Source organism: Pongo pygmaeus, chromosome 6 (genome assembly GCF_028885625.2).
Source record: "Pongo pygmaeus isolate AG05252 chromosome 6, NHGRI_mPonPyg2-v2.0_pri, whole genome shotgun sequence".
Taxonomy (NCBI): Eukaryota; Metazoa; Chordata; class Mammalia; order Primates; family Hominidae; genus Pongo; species Pongo pygmaeus.
The window spans coordinates 65,706,344-65,720,895 of NC_072379.2; the positions used below are offsets into that span (position 1 = coordinate 65,706,344).

General features: G+C 37.7%; 1 long non-coding RNA gene across 1 annotated transcript in view; it reads right to left on the reverse strand.

Moving 5' to 3' along the window:
• LOC134739829 (uncharacterized) overlaps positions 1-13,181 on the reverse strand; it is a 61,545-nt gene extending 48,364 nt beyond the window's left edge. Inside the window, exon 1 of the long non-coding RNA XR_010126858.1 lies at positions 13,014-13,181. This is a non-coding gene — a long non-coding RNA (uncharacterized LOC134739829). The remainder of the gene's footprint in view (positions 1-13,013) is intronic.
• Positions 13,182-14,552: the final 1,371 nt, after the last annotated feature.

Sequence of the window (14,552 nt, forward strand, 5' to 3'; positions counted from 1 at the left end):
GAACTATACCTGAGAAATTTAAGTAGGTTCTAAGTTGTTTTTAACAATCCTAAATCATATTAAAAGAGAAGAATACACATGCTCAAACTTAGTTTAAAGATGTGCATACTAGTTGTGAGGATGTTCTATTTCATTTTAAGGGAGTGACTGTTTCAAAACATCTGGGTGTTCCGGGCTACCTAAATAGATAGATGCTAGTGGTTATACCCTCTGTGCAGAATTTACAATTATGGAAATTCCACATTGGCATGCTGTGCGGGCTAACATAAAGGTACTGTAACATATGCCTATGAGGGAAAATATAGAACTTTCATGCATCAAATGAGCAAGGCTTGACAGGCAGTTCCATTTTGATATGGGTCATGCTGCTGATAACTACCATGCTTTTTAAAGGTTACATTTTAAAGGTTACATTAATGCTGAAGTTGTGCATGAAGATGAGTATCCTGTGTAACCATAAGCTTTATATTTCATTCATTGCTTGTCATCTTAAAAATACAGTTAGTGATACAAATGGGACATAACATTTTGAAGAGCTCACTTGGTATGATAAGGACTTGCCCAACCAAGTACCATTTTTTTCTGAGTAGTAATTCCATTAAGGGAAAAAAAATTCCTCTGGCCTGTTTCTTTCCTTTTTGCTTTCAATCACACCACAATATTACGAAACAAATTGCTACTAACAGTGAGGCTGTCATATTCAGGAATGAAATTGGTGAGCCCATAGAGGCCAGTGATTGGCACAGCACAAGTTTCTTTTTAACAATTACACCACTCAACAAAATACTAATATTTTAAAGGGCTCAACAAAGTCATTCACTAAGATGCACCCCATTCATTCATTGAACATTGGGATGTCCTCATGGAGCTTCCTTCTAGAATTTACCAATAAGCAAGTCAGAAATTCAATAGCTTTCAATCAACATTTCTACCTATAAATTGTTATGTAACTCCAAGAGCATTAAATTTCATAGGGCTCTGGTATTCTTATCTACAAAATGGAGATGACAATGTCCAATTTTACTATAAATATATGTGGTACTACTGTCAACCTGGTGAGGGATGGATCTTAAAATTCATACCTGTTAACAATTTGAGAATTTTTATAAATCTCTCCCCATTTTCCCCCACATTTTACTTTGACATATCTTAAAAAGTAATTCATTCATTCACTCAATATTTCCTGAGCACCTGTTGCATGCTGGGTACTGTGCACACAATAGAGAAAGCAGGGAATTGGACAGACATAGCCCCTCTCCTCGTGGAGTTCATTCTATGAGGATAAGGGTGAACAAAATTTAAGAAAGACATAGACTCTTCCGTTTCATTCCTAACTCTCATTGCTCACCAGTAGTCCATGGATCAAAGTTTAAGATACAGTTGTTGAGTTGAATCACTTTCAAAGTCTGTTCACTGCAGGCCCACAGCTCTTCAGCGGGGAGCTGAATAAGGAGTGGAGGCTGATGAGCAGAGTATAGGAACCCCCAATCCAATTGCTCAGGCACATTCTCAAGCTACCTGTGGCATAACTTGCAATTTTTAGCTCTTGAAAATTGTAATCATAGAGCTAAAAAAAGTTGGGTTATCTAATGCAATCCCATACTACATAACAGAGTTTTAGGCGAATAGGACACACACACACACACACATGCACACACACAAACACACTTTTTTTTAATAAAAGAGAAAAAAACAGAAAGCCTCAGAATGCATACCTCATGGTAAGGGTAAGTTCATGAAACTGTGTGAACGTACACACACACACACACACATATATATATATACACACACATATACATATATATGTATAAATACATATGTCTGTGTGTATTTTTGTATACATGGTCATAAATAAAATGTATTTCTTTGCATGGGTCATGATTAAATGCCATTGATATGTAGGAATCCTTTGCCATTATTACAAGTTGAAGACTCTAATAATAGAGCCATAGAATTCTCCTTCCTTCTCTGGATGATACTTCTAGTTTTGCCAGATCAAGATAGCCATAAAGTGTTATCTGTTGATTGCAAGTTGTATTTTTGCCTATTAACTATTCCTCGTTTCCTCAAGAGTTTCCTCTGTGACAATTTCCAGACCGTTCTGCATCCTGGGTGTTGTCAGTGACTTTTTTAGAATGAAATGGCCATAATTAAAAATAAATCTCTTGTTAGGACCAGTTACATAATGAAAATGAGGGGCCTCTTCTTCAACATTTATTAAAAATTGCAGAACAATGACTGGAGAACATTAAACCAAGCATGGAATCCCTTTAGGCAAAGGACTCTGTGCAACAGTACAGGTTGTATGCCTATGAATCTGGCCCAGCCTCAAGGTACAGACCGACCACTACAAGGTGCTCTAGGACTTTTGCGGCTGGTGTTTCAGTGATCACTCCTCTGTTACTGCAGCTGTGACTGCAGGAGCTTATTATTTCCAGAGTGAACAGTGACTGCAAATGTTCCTCCCCTGCAGAAACTCCATCTGGTCTCCCAACACACTGGGAAGAACTCAGCCTGCTTTGTGCATGCTCTTTCACCCTGGTCATACCACCCCCACGCATCTCTGCTCCTCAGGCATGGAGGTCTTTGATGTGAAATTTCATGCTCAATCTCATGGTAGCCAGACCCATGAGTTATGCGGTGCTCAGGGTTCCAGAGACTGCAGGGTTTATTACTCCTGGCTACTGGGTTCATTACAGAAATGCTTTGCTCAAATAATGAGTTGCTCATTAAAATGCTGTAAGTTGGTAAGATATTCCTAAAATAGATATTAAAAAAAATTTCAGTAAGCATTCAAAAACCCAATACTTCATGAAGACTACATATGATATTACTTAGAAAAAGCACTGTGGAAGTCTAACTCACATTTAAATATACTAAGATTATTTCATTCTAAAATGATGAAACCATTCATTTCTTTATCTTAGAAGGACATCGTAAGTCAGAAAATCTCAATCCTTTTGAAAAAAAACAAAAACAATCTAAACTGTAAATACTTTAAAACAGAGGCCAGTTAAAATTTTAGATTAAATATTCACTGAATGTCAAAATGCAGTTTAGGGACCAATGACAACTCTATTCTTAAAATACACCATTGTTAGGAAATCTCCCTTACATCTATTAAAATAATTAGTAGAAATAAATATCAGCATATGAAATGTAGTGTCATAAATGTATTGGCACACTTCTTAAATGGACTATTTTAAGTTAAGCAAATCTCTATCCAATGTAAAACTCTATTCTTGGATCTGCAATTTTTTTCCTTCTTTCCTCACTGCCATTTAAACGTTGGTTTTTCTCAAATTGACTGACTTAATTAAAAGAAAATTTCTTCTTCTAAATGGCACTGCATTCTAAAATAAGTCTCTCTTGCGGCTTATGTCGATGTGTACCACCACACTGTGAGGCTTGCTGGGAGAAGCTGGGACTGCTAGTTCTGTGTTGCCACAGTGTTTTGACACACAGAAAGTGCTGGGCAAATGTTTATTCAATAACTGAATGGTTCACTTCACCTGGGCCTCCAGGAATGAAGGTTCTCCTTGCTGAGAGACTATCATTCATTTCCTTGGAGTAAGAAAAGTAGTTATCCATTTTGGTTTAGGAGTGCCTTCCCAAATAGCTAAACCTGAGTGGTGGGGCTCTCAGAAATTTCTCTTCCTTAAGATCCTTTTACATAGTAACACACTAAATAGAATGGGTGCCAGGTCACTCAGGCAGGTCTAGGCAGAAGTAGTGGGTTATATTCGTCTTGGGGTCTTAGTTTGCTTGTGCTGCTGTGTAACAACATACCTGAGACTGGGTAACTTATATAGACTAGAAATTTCCTCATGGTTCTGAAGGCTGGGAGGCTCAAGACCAAGGAACTGGCAGATTTAGTGTCTGGCAAGGACCAATCTCTCTGCTTCTAAGAGGTGGTGCCTTGTTGCTGTGTCCTCAGGAGATGACAAATGCTTTGTTCTCACATGGAGGAAGGCGGAAGGGCAGCAGGGAGGAAAGTAGTTCCCTCCAGCCCTTTTATAAGGTCACTAATCCCACTCATGAGGGCAGAGACTTAATCACCTCTTAAAGGTACCACTTCTTGGTACTATCACACTGGCCATTAAGCTTCAACATATGAATTTTGGGGAGACACATTGAGTCCATAGCAGGATTCATCTCTCTGGATTTAAACACTGTTCTCTCTTCTCAGTCTTACCATTTCTTTGTCTGCTCTTCAGCTAACCTAAGATGAGCCCTTGAAAATTCTACCTCGAGAGGGAGAAAGAAGGCATTTCTATGTAGGGCTCTCCATCAATAGCCTCTTGTTGGCATCATGAAGGTGGAAGTTTCCCTACATTGTGATACCATCTCCTACACTGTTATATAATCGACAAGAATATTTGCCACCAATTTGAGGTTAATGCAATTCTGCATTGACTATGAAAAAACAACTAGAAAAAAAAAATTTGTAAAGACAAGAATGATACTAATTCCCAGGCCAGAGATGTACAATACTAAGTGACTACCCAGAAGCCTAGGGAGAATTCTAAATTCTGTTGTGCATGTTTAGGGATTTGGGAGCTTCTTAATGATAAGATAATACAGCTCTTTGTTGGCTTTCTTAATTTCTGAAATGCCTTCTCTCTTTTTTTTTCTCTTGCCCTTTCCTCCCTCCCTCCATTTCTTTCTTCTTTGTTTCCTTTCATTTCTTTTCCTCCTTCTCCTTTTTTTTATTTTTTTATTTTTTGGAATGAAGTTTCACTCTTGTTGCCCAGGCTGGAGTGCAATGGCGCGATCTTGGCTTCCTGCAACCTCTGCCTCCCGGGTTCAAGCAGTTCTCCTGCCTCAGCCTCCTGAGCAGGTGGGATTACAAGCACCCGCCACCACGCCTGGCTCATTTTTTTGTATATTTAGTAGAGACGGGGTTTCACTATGTTGACCAGGTTGGTCTTGAACTTCTGACCTCAGGTGATCCACCAGCCTCGGCCTCCCAAAGTGCTGGGATTACAGGCGTGAGCCACCACACCCAGTATCTCTTTCTTTTTTTTAAATTGGAAGTCAGTAATGACTTCCAGGTTATCTGAATCAGAATCTCAGATCTACCACTTACAAACTTTCTGATCTTGAAAATTTTGCTTAATCTCAAAATCCCGTATTCCTCATTTATTAAACAGAAGTGTTAATAGTATCTATCTCAGAGTTGTTGGCTCATAGTAAACCCCAAACACATGTTAGATGTTGTTTATTACTATGGCTAGTATATCAAGCAGTTACAGTCTCCCTAAAATACACAGAGCTAATTAACTATCTCAGAATTTTAAATCCAATTCCACAAATTCTATGTCTCCTCTGTAGCGTACCACTTCCATTTGCTCTTAAATTGTATGATCTTTCTGAGGGTATACCACCGTAAAAAAAAAAAAAAAATTCATAAATTGGAAATAAGAGATTAGCTATTTTTGTGTATGTGGAGGGGTTTCACAGTTTACTTTCATGTAGAGAAGGAATTAAGGCCAAGAAAGCTCAGAGAATTTCTCCTCTGTAAGCATCCATCATTATTATCAATGGTAAAGTTGTGTTGGATCATAAAAGCTTTTTTTAATAGTTTAATATCCATAAGGGGTCAGTAATAACGGTATGGTCAATCTTGTCTGTTGTTCCTTAACTTCCATCTGTTTGGGGTGAATGGATGCTGCTGATTATGAAGAGGACATTATTTGAGAGAATAAATGATCCTTACAGGTCCACACCCTGCAGGAGTACAAGGAATTGCAGTAGCGGTATTACAGCAAAGAAGAAACAACACAGAGGTAATTTCCTAAAATTGTGGGAAGTCTGAAAACTTTAAGTACAGTTTTTTTGTCCATAAATGAAACAGTATATTAAATCTGTGCAGGGAGTTTGCTAAATAAAAATGTGATGATATTTTTTTTTCTTGAGACAGGGTCTTACTCCATTGCTCAGCCTGGAGTGCAGTGGCGTGATCACAGCTCACTGCAGCCTTGACCTCCCCAGGCTTAGTTAATTCTCTTACCTCAGCCTCTGGAGTAGCTGGGACTATACATGCACACCACCATGACTGGCTAATTTTTTTATTTTTGTGGAGATGGGGTCTCACCATGTTGCCCAAGCTGGTCTTGAACTCCTGGGCTCAAGCAATCCTCCCACCTCGGCCTCCCAAAGTGCTGGGGATACAGGCATGAGCCACAGCACCTGGCCATAAATTATGTAATGAATTTTTACATAAGTGATTCTTTGGCTAGAATTCCTCCCTACCATCCCCCACCCCTAATTTAATCTTTGGGATAAATCCAGAAATTGGTATGTGAGTCTGAGTAAATGGGAATAAAAGGGGCTCTCCAGCTTCTTGCTTTTTTCTAAGTTTTCCTAACATTTTGGTTATTGGACCTTATGTATGACTTGCTGAGATAAGAGCATGGAGTTAACTACCATTGAAAACATGAAGGAGTATGCTCAAGTCTGCACTGGTTACCCATGGCAGTATGAGCACTGGGATACCATGCAAATCACCTTGGCTTTCACTTAAATCAGTGCAACAAATGCCTCATGTGCAATCTCAAAAAATATTTCATTCATGCTGTAATTTACTTGTAGATCCCTTGAAATGGAACAACCACCCCCCCCCCCCACTCTCTCACTCTCATTCCAGCCTCCGCCCTCTTTATCTCTTTCACAGGAAGAAATCTGACAACTATTCTTATTGCCATTACTTTGAAAGAGCTTTGAACTAAAACAAAAAGGTTCCACCCATCAACAAACTCAAATAACAAACTCCAGAGTACATTAGTACATTATTTAACAGAGGTGATAAGATGGACTGGATATTTACCATGCCAACAGCATTCAAGAGTTTCTCTTCCCAAAGGAAGGAGAAAGAGAAGGACCATCTACAGGACTCTTTGTGATAGTTGGCATATACAGGAATTCATCCTCGTGCATGAAGAAGCTGATTTGAACATCTGAGTTTCTAAGAGTTTTGCATATAAAACATGAATATCAATGCCAAAACTATACCAAGTCTAAAGAGATGAAAAGCATAAAAGATCAAATGACTGGCCGGGCGCAGTGGCTCACGCCTGTAATCCCAGCACTTTGGGAGGCTGAGGCAGGCGGATCACAAGGTCAGGAAATTGAGACCATCCTGGCTAACACAGTGAGACCCCGTCTTTACTAAAAACACACAAAAAATTAGCCGGGCCTGTAGTCCCAGCTACTCGGGAGGCTGAGGCAGGAGAATGGCATGAACCAGGGAGTTGGACCTTGCAGTGAGCAGAGATCATGCCACTGACTTCAGCCTGGGCCACAGAGGGATGCTCTGTCTCAAAAAAAAAAAAAAAAAAAAAAAAAATCAAATGACTCCTGGCCACACTTCACTGTTTTCTTAATAACTACTTAAAATAGTCTTGAAAATCAGATATTTAGATTCTATGTGTTTGTCAGCCAATCAGCTTTCTTTCTTAGCCTAAGAATGAGAAATTTGGAACTGGGAAACAGAGCTCTTTAGGGGGCAGAACACAGGGCTCTAGAGCCTGGCTGCCCAGGGTCATATCCCAGTTTCATATTAGCTGCATGGCCCTGTGTCAGTCTCAAAACCTCCTCAGCCTCAGTTGCCTCATCTATAAAATGGGAATAATATTATTGTCCTAATAGGAATGTTGGAAGGATTTTAAATGAGACACAGTAGTTAAAGGGCTTAGCATAGTGCCTGGCACGTTGTAAGCCCTGACTATGTGGTTATTATTGCTGTGGTTATTACTATCTGTGTTACCATCGCAGGGCTCAGTACTGATCTAGAAAGATGGAAAGATGAATGATGAGAGTGAGAGTTCACGACCAACCTCTGTCAGTAACGCTGACAGTAATAACTGCGGTTCCTGCCAGCCCACGAGTTTTCTCCCATCACAGATCTCCCTTACCCTCCATTCCCCAAGAAAAGTAAAATTGTCTTAAAAGTCTTTCTAAAAAGTTATTTAATATAAAGGCCCTCCACAAGGTGAGAGTTTTTCTGGGTCCTGCTCCAAATTGACAGGACACTTGTTTTTAAAATCCCATGTTTTAACAAACACCCGAACAAACGTCATCCTCCCACCTGTAAATACATGACTATACTAAAAGTTAGACAATTGAATTATGTGTCTAATTGTTCCAAAAGAATATATATTGCCGATACAAAGTAATAACTGTATTAGACCTCAATATCACCGTGAAATTGGTTGTTATGAACACTTTTACAAGCAGCAGATAATAAACACATTTCTTTGCTTTCAAAGAATAAGTTGCTGTGCTGTAAATAAATCATTACATTACATCAAAGGTACTAAAATCAACAATCGCCTGATCATCATTGGCAAGCCTTTTCTGAACTCCATTTTTTTCCTAATTAAATGAGAGAAGAGAGTAAAAGAAATCTTTGCAAAATATCCCACATACAATAGAGTTTCTAACTGTAGGGGGTAGAAAGATGCATCCATCTCCACTTACAGTATTAGAGAATGACTAAATTACTTGTCGCTCCCTTTCTGTACATACACTTATGAGTAATGATATAATTTTCTAAATCACACAAAAATACGTAAACAGGATTCAACGGAGTGCTATGCCCCATTTTTATGAGAATTCATGTGGATGCTGATTTTATAGAATCTTATTAAGAGAATTTTTTTAAAAGCTGTCTTAGTTCTGTTCCAATTCAGGCTACATATCTGTATTTACGTATTTTTAGCTCTGAACTATAGAATAGTCATGTTTTGCTGTGTTTTGGCATGTATACTCAGAACCTGAGATCTTAAAAATTCACTATTTCTTAGTATGCTCACAATTATCTCTTTTAAAATTAAGCTTTTATTCTGTCTGAATATTTGAGTCATTTAAAGCTCCCTTTTAAATGTTGAGTGACCATAAAACTAGCAATGTGAATTTTATTTAAATTGATTTTGTATCTTTATCACCACTCCTTAAAACGAATCTTATTACTAGAGATAATGTATGTGTCAAAAAAGAAGCCTCAAATGCACTTCCTGTGCACTTGACAGGGTGACAAAATATTTCTCCTATCCTTTCCTAATTGAGCTGCAGTACAAAGGAGGACATTATAATAATATTAATAATAGTTACATGGATATTTGTAGGTACTGTGTAACCCTTCAGTCCATTTTCCCAGACAATGGTGACTACAAAGAGGCTTCAAAATAGAACATCGCACAATATGAATGCCACTTTTTTCTATCTTACATTTTAAAAACATCATTGAAATCAGAAAGTTCATTTACAAAGGACTGGCAGTTGCAATCACAGCAATAATGTAGTGCTGAGAAAAAAAGGGTAATTGGTTTGGTAAAGATCGCTTTCCATTACACCATAAAGCACTACACAATAGGAAAGGTCGCCAATTAAGCAATCATGAATACCAAGTACTGAAGCTGATGAAAATAGGGCAGTGGTTTAAATAGATTTGCAAGCAATTTACCTTTTCACAATGTTGGCAATCTGATGCAATTTGCTTGCAATTTTGTCTGCTTTCAGTAGCACTCGAAGCTGACACTACACAGACCAAATGGCAAAGAGGCCCTGCATAGAAAATGTAAAACTATCTTGGCTGCATCAGGAAACCAGAATGGTGGTTCATCAGGAAAATTACAACAATTAACATAAGTGCTGCAAAAATCAACACTTTAAATGTCACACTCACTAGTCTGTCCAAAGACTGTAAAAGTACCATCCCCGTTGCTGGACTAACAGTAAATATGAAGCAATCACCACCAAACCTTGGGCCTGATGGCTTTACAATTGATGTGACATTCTCTGAGTGATAAAATAGCCTCTCATTTTACAAAAGTAAGTATTTTTCTTTTTTAGACTTAACCTGGATTATGTCAACACAAAATTTACGTTTAATTTTTTTCAACTTTTTCGACAAAGCTATTTCATGCCAGTGTGGGTGTAGTTGGTCTTGACATTTAAAAAATAACTTTATATTTCAGAGAATTAGAGCCAAGTTGATAAAAAATAATCCCTCCTCAAATATTGATCTGGTGCTTTCAAATGTAAATCATGCTCCAGATTTATGTCGAAAGCTGTTATACAGTGTGAGGTACAGTGTGTCTGACCAGAGCCTATTTTATTATCTTAGAGAGGGCTCCAAAAAGGCATCTGTGGATATTCTCCTGAGGACTGGTTGGAATTACAGATGCCATCACATGTCTATATCAATGTATTCCCAGGTAAAAGTTAGACACCCTGAAAATAATTGATAACTTCTGCTTTGGTTCCCATGTTTGAAGAAGCTATAAATTTGTCAGGCCTTGAGGAGAATTGGCTTATAGTGTAAATCTAATGATTTCTCAGTGAACTGGGAGGATCTTGTGGTGAGAGAACAAGAATAGAGTGTCAGAAAATCTAAGTTTAATTTTCATCTCTATATTGGCTGACTGAGAGAGTTATTTTAGGCCTGTGTCTATGAGGGCCGGTCTTCCTGTTTTGAGGGAATTGACATCATTTTGGCTTAAGAACAAGGTTGGATATTTATCCTTGTGAACGTCCTTGTCTTGCTTGAGTTCAGACACCATGATTTCCATACCAGCAAAGAAAGAGCATCAGACATGCATCTATGGGGGATACTCATAGTAAAGAGGAAACAGTTTTATTATGAAGATTTTTATTAATGAAAAGGCCTCTTGTGAAAACAGCAACTCCATTTTGTAACAGCTTTTACTGTATCACAGGGCTCATCTTTGACTCCTTCTGGTCTACAGAAAATAATTTCTTTAAAGGGAATTCAGAGTTGACGTGTAGCATTCAGATTTGTCTGTAACAATGGGACCCAATGTATTGTGGTGACACATGACTCTGGGATTCTTCTTGAGATGCCCTCTCAAATCATTGCTAATATGGTGCTTCATTCTGTCAAGGGGTACTTCCCTCACATACTTTTCTCACTGCTGCTTTGTACCAAACAACAGTATCAACTCTGGGAAAGAGTTTTATCGGCTGCCTCTTCTCATGATCATCTTGAGGAACATCAGCAAGCATTTCCCTACCGCTGGCGTCTCAGAGTGTCATCTAAATCACTCAATGAGGGTTATCCCTAAGCAATGAGGGCATTGTCCAGGGGACTATGGCCCAATGTTGGCCATGTTGGCTCTTCAGAAACAAGTCCATTACTCGGCTGAAAGTAGAGGGGTTAGCCCCTGTGGGAGTGGCATAGTCCTTTTAGAAGGGTTTACATTTTCTGTAACGTGAAGCTTACAGAAGGATGTAATACTTCTCTCTCTGGTTTTAGGTGGCCTGTGTGCAACCATTTTCTGAAGAAAGGCATGCATTTTCTAACTGTTCTCTGACAGACTCCAAGAACAAGTCCTTACATGAAGGGAGTGACCTTTTGTTGCCATCCACAACATGACAGGGATGCTTCCATGGAAGGATGGCATCAGCGGTCTTGAGAATAAATTATAGGCTAGGAATAGCAATAAGAGATTTGCTATCTCACCAGCACAAAACACTCAAAAGTTTGCAAGATCGCTTCCAGAGAAACAAACATTGAGAATTAGCTCCCAACACCCCCGTGTGTGCATGTGTGTGTGTTTAAGTATGTGTGTGTGACTCAGGATGTTTAAAGGAGTTTACACAAGAGGATGGGCAGAAACCGTAGTTAATTTTGATAAATATAATGACCTGAGGGATTTTCTTTTCTCAGCCTTTGATTGGTACCACCGAAAACAATTATTACTGGTTAATTTAGTTGCTGGCATAGTGCATAGTAAATATTTTTGTTGTATCACTCTTTATTAACTGCAGAAAAAGCCTTTCAAATTTATTTATTTAGTCAAAATCACACACAGCAACTGTATTAACCATAAAGCATATAGTGTTAGAATCATCAAAAGTATTTCAAAGTCACTATTGTAGTCCTAATTCCTCACAGATAAATTAGAATTTAATGGAATTCACACCTCAGAGACTTGGATTTTAAACATAAAGTTTCCCAGAGAGGAGGATTCAGAGTCTTTACTAGTTTGGGTTGAACTACATATTTACATTAATTAGACTTGCCCCATCAAATATAATAACATGAGTAAAAGATGATGTAAATTCTTGTAAAACTACTCAATTGCACTTGCTACCATCAAGCAGGCAAAATGCATAAAAATCATAGCACCCCTTCGGGAGCAATGCCATTTAGCCAAATAGAAATTTTTTAGTCCTCAAAGTATTTTAAGAAGACAATGAAATAATGATATTTACTTAAAAATCATAAGCACTTAAAAATATGAAAAAAGTTCCTCGAATGGCAACCACTTTGTTGTGCAACCACATTGGGGTAAAATATGGGTTGAATTTTGGCTCTGATATTTATTAGCTGTGTAGCCAAAGGCAAATCACGTAATCTGAGTCCAAATTTTGTCGTCTGTAAAATGGAGATAATAAAATCTTACAGAAATGTTTGTGAGCAGTAAAAATATTGCATTAGAAGTAGCATATACTAGATGCTTAAATAAAAATCATTGGTTATTATGACTGTAGTTATTTTTATTGTGAATGATGATGATGATCAGAAAATCTAAACTGGTAAGCATCCAAGATGATCTATGTTTGTGTTGTTTTGTACGGATAAAAATGAAAAATAGCTACTCTATTCAAATGAGGAGATCTGTATTAAAACATTTGAAAATGTGCCATAAAATTCAGGAAACTTTTAATATTATCATCAAAAGGAAAAAAAATCCCTCAAAAGGTATTTTTCAAGCCAGGATGAAATCACATTGCAATTCATCATCTCTTGGTCAATTATTACAAAGTAGTTTTCAAGCTAGAATGAACAAAATTTGAAGGTTTTGCATGTGTTTAAAAAAATGTAAATTGCTTAGTTTCTGTAACATCCACAAAATTAAGCAGAAAATTAAGAAGGAAGAATTTTCTATATTCTTCATTCTTGATAAACCTAGAAACCAGTGTAGAAGACCATAGAGGATGTCGCAGAAAAGCAGAGAGGGAAGTGGGGAGGAAGACAGACTCACAGCCTAGACAGCTCCAGAGCATCTCTCAGCCACCGAGCAGGGTTGCACAGCAAATGCAGATCCAGAAAAAGCTGGAGCCAATCCTAGACCAGCAGTATCCATGGTGTCCCTCAGGGATCATTCATCTGGTGAAATCAGACAATTCCGAATGCTTCAGGAACGCTTGCTGGCTCTGTGGAGAGGAGTTAGGTCATTCTTTACTTTAGTGGAATGCTGGTGAACATTCCCAAGAATACCTCATACCTGCAAGATACCTTACATTTCTAAAGCAGCCTCTAGTGGCCCCTAACCAGCCTGTGGTGGCTGTCTCCGGGTAGCTGAAGATGACCATGGGGCCCTGTAATTCACTAGAGCTTAGTCAAAATGGTCACATTCCCCTGGAGGCGTATCACAATGTTTCAACAGCTCTGATTTGAGTCAAATTCTATTTACTCAACAAACATTTATTGAGCCCCTATTATGGACTATACTTTATGGGAGATATTTATATATTTATATATTATATATATAATTTATATATATATAATTTATATATAATATATAATTTTTATATATAATTTATATATAATATATAAATTATATATATAATTTATATATATTATATATAAATTATATATATATATAATCATTGTCTCTCTCTTCAAAGAGCTTACAGCCTAGTATAAAAGATAAGGGGTACCCTATAGCAAACAAATATTTAAATAAAAGTTTATAAAGACAAGTACCATAAAAGAAATGAAAACACCTTGCATGGTTGGTAGAAGAGGTAGATAATGCATGTGAAACCATAGTACAGAATGCAATGGTTTTGATAAACTTTGCCCTTTCCTTTAAACCAAGTTGATAGTGGTATGGAATATTTGATGTTTGAGATCATACTTAAATGTTTTATTTGGTAAGCTTTGGATAGATAGACGAAGTACTTCGAGGTGAAAGGAAAAGCATAAGAAGGAAGGAAGAAATAAAAGGAGGGAGGAAAGAACCTCACCTAGGTTAGAAACGCAAGTCCAGTTTGGTTGGAGTGCTGTAACAAGAGCATTCAGAATTCTAAACGCGATCCTGCTTGAGTTCACCTAAAAATCCTGCATGCTCTGGGTAAATGAGTTTCCCTGTTTATAACTTCATGCATCAAGCATTTCATAAAGCATGTCCTCAATTACTAAATTTTGCGTACATTGTAATTATACCTCATGTATGCTTGGGAATAACAATCCTGTACTTGAATTATCTTGAAAGGATGATACAAAGTTAGAAAAAGGCTGATTTTTCATTCTTCCTTGGTCAAATCACACTCTAATAAAACCTAATGTTGTAATCTTATATATTCTTAATCTTTCAGGTTGAGTCTGAATTTGGCCCCAGGCCCTCTAGCTCTTTCATGAAAGGCTGTTACTGAACAAATGAAGATTTAATCAGCTCAAGCATCAAACCGCACATTCCAGTTTGCTAAAAAGGTAAACAGTTCAAACAGAAAGTTATGATATGTACCCATCCACAGGCCAATGAAAGTTTTTATTTACATTGGAAAACCTTGTGTAC